Source organism: Ambystoma mexicanum, chromosome 9 (assembly GCF_040938575.1).
Source record: "Ambystoma mexicanum isolate Mex_15411 chromosome 9, UKY_AmexF1_1, whole genome shotgun sequence".
NCBI classification, from domain to species: domain Eukaryota; kingdom Metazoa; phylum Chordata; class Amphibia; order Caudata; family Ambystomatidae; genus Ambystoma; species Ambystoma mexicanum.
In genome coordinates, this window is record NC_090931.1 from 1,500,655,630 (window position 1) to 1,500,664,499 (window position 8,870).

Below are 8,870 nucleotides of genomic sequence, written 5' to 3' on the forward strand. Positions count from 1 at the left end.
AGGCCTTCAAGACCACTCGGAATACACCTCGCCACTCCAGGCAAGGGCCACCTGAGACCTAGAGTAGAGATGCCCCCAATAATAAGAACATAGCCACTGTGCAGGCCTTCAAGACCACTCTGAATACACCTCGCCACTCCAGGCAAGGGCCGCCTGAGACCTAGAGTAGAGATGCCCACAAAAATAAGAACATAGCCACTGTGCAGGCCTTCAAGACCGCTCTGAATACACCTCGCCACTCCAGGTAAAGACTACCTGAGACCTAGAGTAGAGATGCCCCCAATAATAAGAACATAGCCACTGTGCAGGCCTTCAAGACCACTCGGAATACACCTCGCCACTCCAGGCAAGGGGCCCCTGAGACCTGGAGTAGAGATGCCCCCAATAATAAGAACATAGCCACTGTGCAGGCCTTCAAGACCACCCTGAATACACCTCGCCACTCCAGGCAAGGGCCACCTGAGACCTAGAGTAGAGATACCCCCATTAATAAGAACATAGCCACTGTGCAGGCCATCAAGCCTGCTCTGAATACACCTCGCCAATCCAGGCAAGGGCCACATGAGACCTAGAGTAGAGATGCCCCCCAATAATAAGAACATAGCCACTGTGCAGGCCTTAAGACCACTCTGAATACACCTCACTACTCCAGGCAAGGGCCACCTGAGACCTAGAGTAGAGATGCCCCCCAATAATAAGAACATTGCCACTGTGCAGGCCTTCAAGACTGCTCTGAATACACCTCACCACTCCAGGCAAGGGCCACCTGAGACCTAGAGTAGAGATGCCCCCAATAATAAGAACATAGCCACTGTGCAGGCCTTCAAGACCGCTCTGAATACACCTCGCCACTCCAGGCAAGGGCCACCTGAGACCTAGAGTAGAGATGCCCCCCAATAATAAGAACATAGCCACTATGCAGCCTTCAAGACCGCTCTGAATACACCTCGCCACTACAGGCAGGGGCCACCTGAGGCCTAGAGTAGAGATGCCCCCAATAATAAGAACATAGCCACTGTGCAGGCCTTCAAGACCACTCTGAATACACCTCGCCACTCCAGGCAAGGGCCACCTGAGACCTAGAGTAGAGATGCCCCCATTAATACGAACATACCCACTGTGCAGGCCTTCAAGACCGCTCTGAATACACCTCGCCACTCCAGGCAAAGACCACCTGAGACCTAGAGTAGAGATACTGCACAATAATAAGAACATAGCCACTGTGCAGGCCTTCAAGACCACTCTGAATACACCTCGCCACTCCAGGCAAGGGCCACCTGAGACCTAGAGTAGAGATGCCCCCATTAATAAGAACATAGCCACTGTGCAGGCCTTCAAGACCGCTCTGAATACACCTCGCCACTCCAGGTAAAGACCACCTGAGACCTAGAGTAGAGATGCCCCCAATAATAAGAACATAGCCACTGTGCAGGCCTTCAAGACCACTCGGAATACACCTCGCCACTCCAGGCAAGGGCCACCTGAGACCTAGAGTAGAGATGCCCCCAATAATAAGAACATAGCCACTGTGCAGGCCTTCAAGACCACTCTGAATACACCTCGCCACTCCAGGCAAGGGCCGCCTGAGACCTAGAGTAGAGATGCCCACAAAAATAAGAACATAGCCACTGTGCAGGCCTTCAAGACCGCTCTGAATACACCTCGCCACTCCAGGTAAAGACTACCTGAGACCTAGAGTAGAGATGCCCCCAATAATAAGAACATAGCCACTGTGCAGGCCTTCAAGACCACTCGGAATACACCTCGCCACTCCAGGCAAGGGGCCCCTGAGACCTGGAGTAGAGATGCCCCCAATAATAAGAACATAGCCACTGTGCAGGCCTTCAAGACCACCCTGAATACACCTCGCCACTCCAGGCAAGGGCCACCTGAGACCTAGAGTAGAGATACCCCCATTAATAAGAACATAGCCACTGTGCAGGCCATCAAGCCTGCTCTGAATACACCTCGCCAATCCAGGCAAGGGCCACATGAGACCTAGAGTAGAGATGCCCCCCAATAATAAGAACATAGCCACTGTGCAGGCCTTAAGACCACTCTGAATACACCTCACTACTCCAGGCAAGGGCCACCTGAGACCTAGAGTAGAGATGCCCCCCCAATAATAAGAACATAGCCACTGTGCAGGCCTTCAAGACCACTCTGAATACACCTCGCCACTCCAGGCAAGGGTCACCTGAGACCTGGAGTAGAGATGCCCCCAATAAAAAGAACATAGCCACTGTGCAGGCCTTCAAGACTGCTCTGAATACACCTCGCCACTCCAGGCAAAGGCCAATTGAAACCTAGAGTAGAGATGCCCGCGATAATAAGAACATAGCCACTGTGCACGCCTTCAAGACCACTCTGAATACACCTCACCACTCCAGGCAAGGGCCACCTGAGACCTAGAGTAGAGATACCCCCAATAATAGGAACATAGCCACTGTGCAGGCCTTCAAGACCGCTCTGAATACACCTCGCCACTCCAGGCAAGGGCCACATGAGACCTAGAGTAGAGATGCCCCCAAAAATAAGAACATAGCCACTGTGCAGGCCTTCAAGACCGCTCAGAATACACCTCGCCACTCCAGGCAAGGGGCCCCTGAGACCTGGAGTAGAGATGCCCCCAATAATAAGAACATAGCCACTGTGCAGGCCTTCAAGACCACCCTGAATACACCTCGCCACTCCAGGCAAGGGCCACCTGAGACCTAGAGTAGAGATACCCCCATTAATAAGAACATAGCCACTGTGCAGGCCATCAAGCCTGCTCTGAATACACCTCGCCAATCCAGGCAAGGGCCACATGAGACCTAGAGTAGAGATGCCCCCCAATAATAAGAACATAGCCACTGTGCAGGCCTTAAGACCACTCTGAATACACCTCACTACTCCAGGCAAGGGCCACCTGAGACCTAGAGTAGAGATGCCCCCCCAATAATAAGAACATAGCCACTGTGCAGGCCTTCAAGACCACTCTGAATACACCTCGCCACTCCAGGCAAGGGTCACCTGAGACCTGGAGTAGAGATGCCCCCAATAAAAAGAACATAGCCACTGTGCAGGCCTTCAAGACCGCTCTGAATACACCTCGCCACTCCAGGCAAAGGCCAACTGAGACCTAGAGTAGAGATGCCCGCGATAATAAGAACATAGCCACTGTGCACGCCTTCAAGACCACTCTGAATACACCTCACCACTCCAGGCAAGGGCCACCTGAGACCTAGAGTAGAGATACCCCCAATAATAGGAACATAGCCACTGTGCAGGCCTTCAAGACCGCTCTGAATACACCTCGCCACTCCAGGCAAGGGCCACATGAGACCTAGAGTAGAGATGCCCCCCAATAATAAGAACATAGCCACTGTGCAGGCCTTAAGACCACTCTGAATACACCTCACCACTCCAGGCAAGGGCCACCTGAGACCTAGAGTAGAGATGCCCCCCCAATAATAAGAACATAGCCACTGTGCAGGCCTTAAGACCACTCTGAATACACCTCACCACTCCAGGCAAGGGCCACCTGAGACCTAGAGTAGAGATGCCCCCCCAATAATAAGAACATAGCCACTGTGCAGGCCTTCAAGACCGCTCTGAATACACCTCGCCACTCCAGGCAAGGGCCACCTGAGACCTGGAGTAGAGATGCCCCCCAATAATAAGAACATTGCCACTGTGCAGGCCTTCAAGACTGCTCTGAATACACCTCACCACTCCAGGCAAGGGCCACCTGAGACCTAGAGTAGAGATGCCACCAATAATAAGAACATAGCCACTGTGCAGGCCTTCAAGACCACTCTGAATACACCTCACCACTCCATGCAAGACCCACCTGAGACCTAGAGTAGAGATGCCCCCAATAATAAGAACATAGCCACTGTGCAGGCCTTCAAGACTGCTCTGAATACACCTCACCACTCCAGGCAAGGGCCACCTGCGACCTAGAGTAGAGATGCCCCCAATAATAAGAACATAGCCACTGTGCAGGCCTTCAAGACCTCTCTGAATACACCTCGCCACTCCAAGCAAGGCCCACCTGAGACCTAGAGTAGAGATGTCCCCAATAATAAGAACATAGCCACTGTGCAGGCCTTCAAGACCACTCTGAATACACCTCACCACTCCAGGCAAGGGCCACCTGAGACCTAGAGTAGAGATACCCCCAATAATAAGAACATAGCCACTGTGCAGGCCTTCAAGACCACTCTGAATACACCTCACCACTCCAGGCAAGGGCCACCTGAGACCTAGAGTAGAGATGCCCCCAGTAATAACATAGCCACTGTGCAGGCCTTCAAGACCACTCTGAATACACCTCACCACTCCATGCAAGACCCACCTGAGACCTAGAGTAGAGATGCCCCTAATAATAAGAACAAAGCCACTGTGCAGGCCTTCAAGACTGCTCTGAATACAGCTCGCTACTCCAGGCCAGGGCCACCTGAGACCTAGAGTAGAGATGCCCCCAATACTAAGAACATAGCCACTGTGCAGGCCTTCAAGACCACTCTGAATACACCTCGCCACTCCAGGCAAGGGCCACCTGAGACCCAGAGTAGAGATGTCTCCCAATAATAAGACCCAATAATAAGAACATAGCCACTGTGCAGGCCTTCAGGACCACTCTGAATACACCTCACCACTCCAGGCAAGAGCCACCTGATACCTAGAGTAGAGATGCCCCCAATAATAAGAACATAGCCACTGTACAGGCCTTCAAGACCGCCCTGAATACACCTCACCACTCCAGGCAAGGAACACCCGAGACCTAGAGTAGAGATGCCCCCAATAATAAGAACATAGCCACTGTGCAGGCCTTCAAGACCACTCTGAATACACCTCACCACTCCAGGCAAGGGACACCCGAGACCTAGAGTAGAGATGCCCCCAATAATAAGAACATAGCCACTGTGCAGGCCTTCAAGAAAACCCTGAATACACCTCGCCACTCCAGGCAAGGGACACCCGAGACCTAGAGTAGAGATGCCCCCAATAATAAGAACATAGCCACTGTGCAGGCCTTCAAGAAAACCCTGAATACACCTCACCACTCCAGGCAAGGGCTACCTGAGACCTAGAGTGGAGATGCTCCCAATAATAAGAACATAGCCACTGTACAGGCCTTCAAGACCGCCCTGAATACACCTCGCCACTCCAGGCAAGGGACACCCGAGACCTAGAGTAGAGATGCCCCCAATAATAAGAACATAGCCACTGTGCAGGCCTTCAAGACCGCTCTGAATACACCTCGCCACTCCAGGCAAGGGCCACCTGAGACCTAGAGTAGAGATGCCCCCAATAATAAGAACATAGCCACTGTGCAGGCCTTCAAGACCGCTCTGAATACACCTCGCCACTCCAGGCAAGGGCCACCTGAGACCTAGAGTAGAGATACTGCCCAATAATAAGAACATAGCCACTGTGCAGGCCTTCAAGACCACTCTGAATACACCTCGCCACTCCGGGCAAGGACCACATGAGACCTAGAGTAGAGATGCCCTCAATGATAAGAACATAGCCACTGTGCAGGCCTTCAAGACCGCTCTGAATACACCTCGCCAGTCCAGGCAAGAGCCACCTGAGACCTAGAGTAGAGATGCCCCCAATAATAAGAACATAGCCACTGTGCAGGCCTTCAAGACCACTCGGAATACACCTCACCACTCCAGGCAAGGGTCACCTGAGACCTAGAGTAGAGATGCCCCCAATAATAAGAACATAGCCACTGTGCAGGCCTTCAAGACCACTCTGAATACACCTCCCCACTCCAGGCAAGGGGCACCCTAGAACTAGAGTAGAGATGCCCCCCAATAAGAAGAACATAGCCACTGTGCAGGCCTTCAAGACCGCTCTGAATACACCTTGCCACTCCAGGCAAGGGCCACCCGAACCCTAGAGTAGAGATGTCCCCAATAATAAGAACATAGCCACTGTGAGGGCTTCAAGACCACTCTGAATACACCTCGCCACTCAAGGCAAGGGTCACCTGAGACCTAGAGTAGAGATGCCCCCAATAATAAGAACATAGCCACTGTGCAGGCCTTCAAGACCACTCTGAATACACCTCACTACTCCAGGCAAGGGCCACCTGAGACCTAGAGTAGAGATGCCCCCCAATAATAAGAACATAGCCACTGTGCAGGCCTTCAAGACCACTCTGAATACACCTCACCACTCCAGGCAAGGGCCACCTGAGACCTAGAGTAGAGATGCCCCCAAAAATAAGAACATAGCCACTGTGCGGGCCTTCAAGACCGCTCAGAATACACCTCGCCACTCCAGGCAAGGGGCCCCTGAGACCTGGAGTAGAGATGCCCCCAATAATAATAGCATAGCCACTGTGCAGGCCTTCAAGACCGCTCTGAATACACCTCGCCACTCCAGGCAAGGGCCACCTGAGACCTAGAGTAGAGATGCCCCCAATAATAAGAACATAGCCACTGTGCAGGCCTTCAAGACCGCTCTGAATACACCTCGCCACTCCAGGCAAGGGGCACCTGAGAACTAGAGTAGAGATGCCCCCCAATAATACGAACATAGCCACTGTGCAGGCCTTCAAGACCGCTCTGAATACACCTCGCCACTCCAGGCAAGGGCCACCTGAGACCTAGAGTAGAGATGCCCCCAATAATAAGAACATAGCCACTGTGCAGGCCTTCAAGACCACTCTGAATACACCTCACCACTCCAGCCAAGGGCCACCTGAGACCTAGAGTAGAGATGCCCCCAATAATAAGAACATACCCACTGTGCAGGCCTTCAAGTCTGCTCTGAATACACCTCGCCACTCCAGGCAAGGGCCACCTGAGACCTAGAGTAGAGATGCCCCCAATAATAAGAACATAGTCACTGTGCAGGCCTTCAAGATCGCTCTGAATACACCTTGCCACTCCAGGCAAGGGCCACCTGAGACCTAGAGTAGAGATGTCCCCAATAATAAGAACATAGCCACTGTGCAGGCCTTCAAGACCGCTCTGAATACACCTCACCACTCCAGGCAAGAGCCACCTGACACCTAGAGTAGAGATTTCAAGGCAGAGAATTGATTTATCTGCAGTTTCTACATCCCGTGGACAGTGACACCTACCCTTCACAAGCATGTTTCTTTAGCTTTTTCATAATGTTGTGCGAATTTAATGCTACCAAGTACCGTAAACCAAAAAAAGTGCCTTTCAGGGAAGACTTTTTCTCCAATTACAGCTAACTCAATATAACACATTGCTTTAGTATAATTAATTAATAAATAATTAATAATTTACTACACTTAATATCGGTAGACCAGTCTCGAAGCGCAGGACTCAGATTCAAACCTGTGTTGCTCTGCGTTGTCTTGCTTCCAAGACAAATGCGTTGCCCCTGCGCTACCCTCTTGCCAGCATCCCCTACTCTTACTTGTATTAATGTTTTTCCCATGAAATGTGAAAATAGTCACAATAGTTTTCCTGACTGCAGTGGGAATCCTGGCCTATGCGGCGCTCAGCACAACACACCCATCTCCTAAGTGTTGCCTCACAGAGTGCCTAAGGGTGTGGACGCCATGAAGTTATTTTATTGTCATGATTAAAGTCTGTCTTAGAGGTGTGGGAGGTGGTGCTTCGTTGCAGGAGACTCCGGGAGTTGTGTGAGACTTTGTAGATTTGCTACAGTGGCATCATCCCTTTCTTCCACTCCCCAGCCCCTCCCTCCAAATGATGTATATGGTGCACTGTCAAAACTTGTATCACCTCCATCAACTGCTCACTATTCACTATGGGCCTCATTACGAGTCTGGCGGTAACCCTTAAATGCGGCGGTAGCGCTATTACCGCCGCATTTACGGGTCCGCCAGATCATGGCCTTGACGGATTTCCCCTCAGCTCTCAGCTGAGGGGAAATCAGCGGCAAATTTGGTGATTTTCGGCGCTATTACCGCTGCAGTGAACAGGCGGTAATAGCGCAAATTTTCCCCATTGGGCTCAATGGGGAATGAGGAATTCCCGAATGGGCCTAATGGGGAATGGGCACTAACCGTTCCGCCAAACCTGTGATATGGCGTAAATAGCGCCGGGGGTTTGGCGGTAGTGCTAATAGCGCCGGCGCTAATAGCGCCAGGTTTACCGCCCAACTCGTGATGAGGCCCTATCATTGTAAATCACCCTGCTAATGTATTGCGCAACCAGCCATTCTCATTCATTATGCGCAGTGTTTCTGATATAAGCATTCAGATTTATCTTCCAAAAATACAATTATAAGCTCTACATAACTGGCAGAAGGCCCCATGAAATAAAATACACTGTTGCCCAGTTCTGTTTGTTTAGATGACAGCACGCTGCATGCTGGGAATGCTAACACTTATAGGACCATTTATAATGGGAGAAGTGAGACTACAACTCCCAGAAGCCAAAGCACCGTTGGCTAAAAGGCCAGAGAAGGCTGAAGGTGACGTGAGCCCAGTCACATGGGTCCAGTTGGCGGCAATAACTCCCACCACATGAAAACAACAGAGAATGCGACTCACCTGACCTGGCTCTTGCCCAGCCACTTCCCTCCCGTGATTTTGCGTGGATTCCTCTCCAGTGAACTTGGGGGGATTCCTCTCCAGTGATCTCTTGCAGAATTCAGGAGAACACACGCCGAGGGAGAGAGGAAGAGTCTGGGAGACAGTGGGTCCTGTGCAGGGTCCCAGCGTTGCACTGACCCTGCTCAGAACAGGAGACACTAATCTCACGCACATGCGCAGTGTTGGTAGCATTACTTGAGCTCCCTGTTAAACTCCCATGCGGCCATAATGAACTCTGGCTGATAGAGCATTATGCAGCTCTTTTAAAGTTGACGCAATGAAAAGGGCATCCCCATGTCTCACAGGGCGCCCCAAAATGTGGTCCATT

The 8,870-nt window shown here is 51.5% G+C and overlaps 1 protein-coding gene across 1 annotated transcript in view; it reads right to left on the minus strand.

Moving 5' to 3' along the window:
* The window catches only part of LOC138489323 (zinc finger protein 271-like), a 99,718-nt gene extending 91,055 nt beyond the window's left edge, over positions 1-8,663 (minus strand). Inside the window, exon 1 of the mRNA XM_069617022.1 lies at positions 8,501-8,663. The gene's annotated coding sequence lies outside the window, so the exon portion shown is untranslated. The remainder of the gene's footprint in view (positions 1-8,500) is intronic.
* Positions 8,664-8,870: the final 207 nt, after the last annotated feature.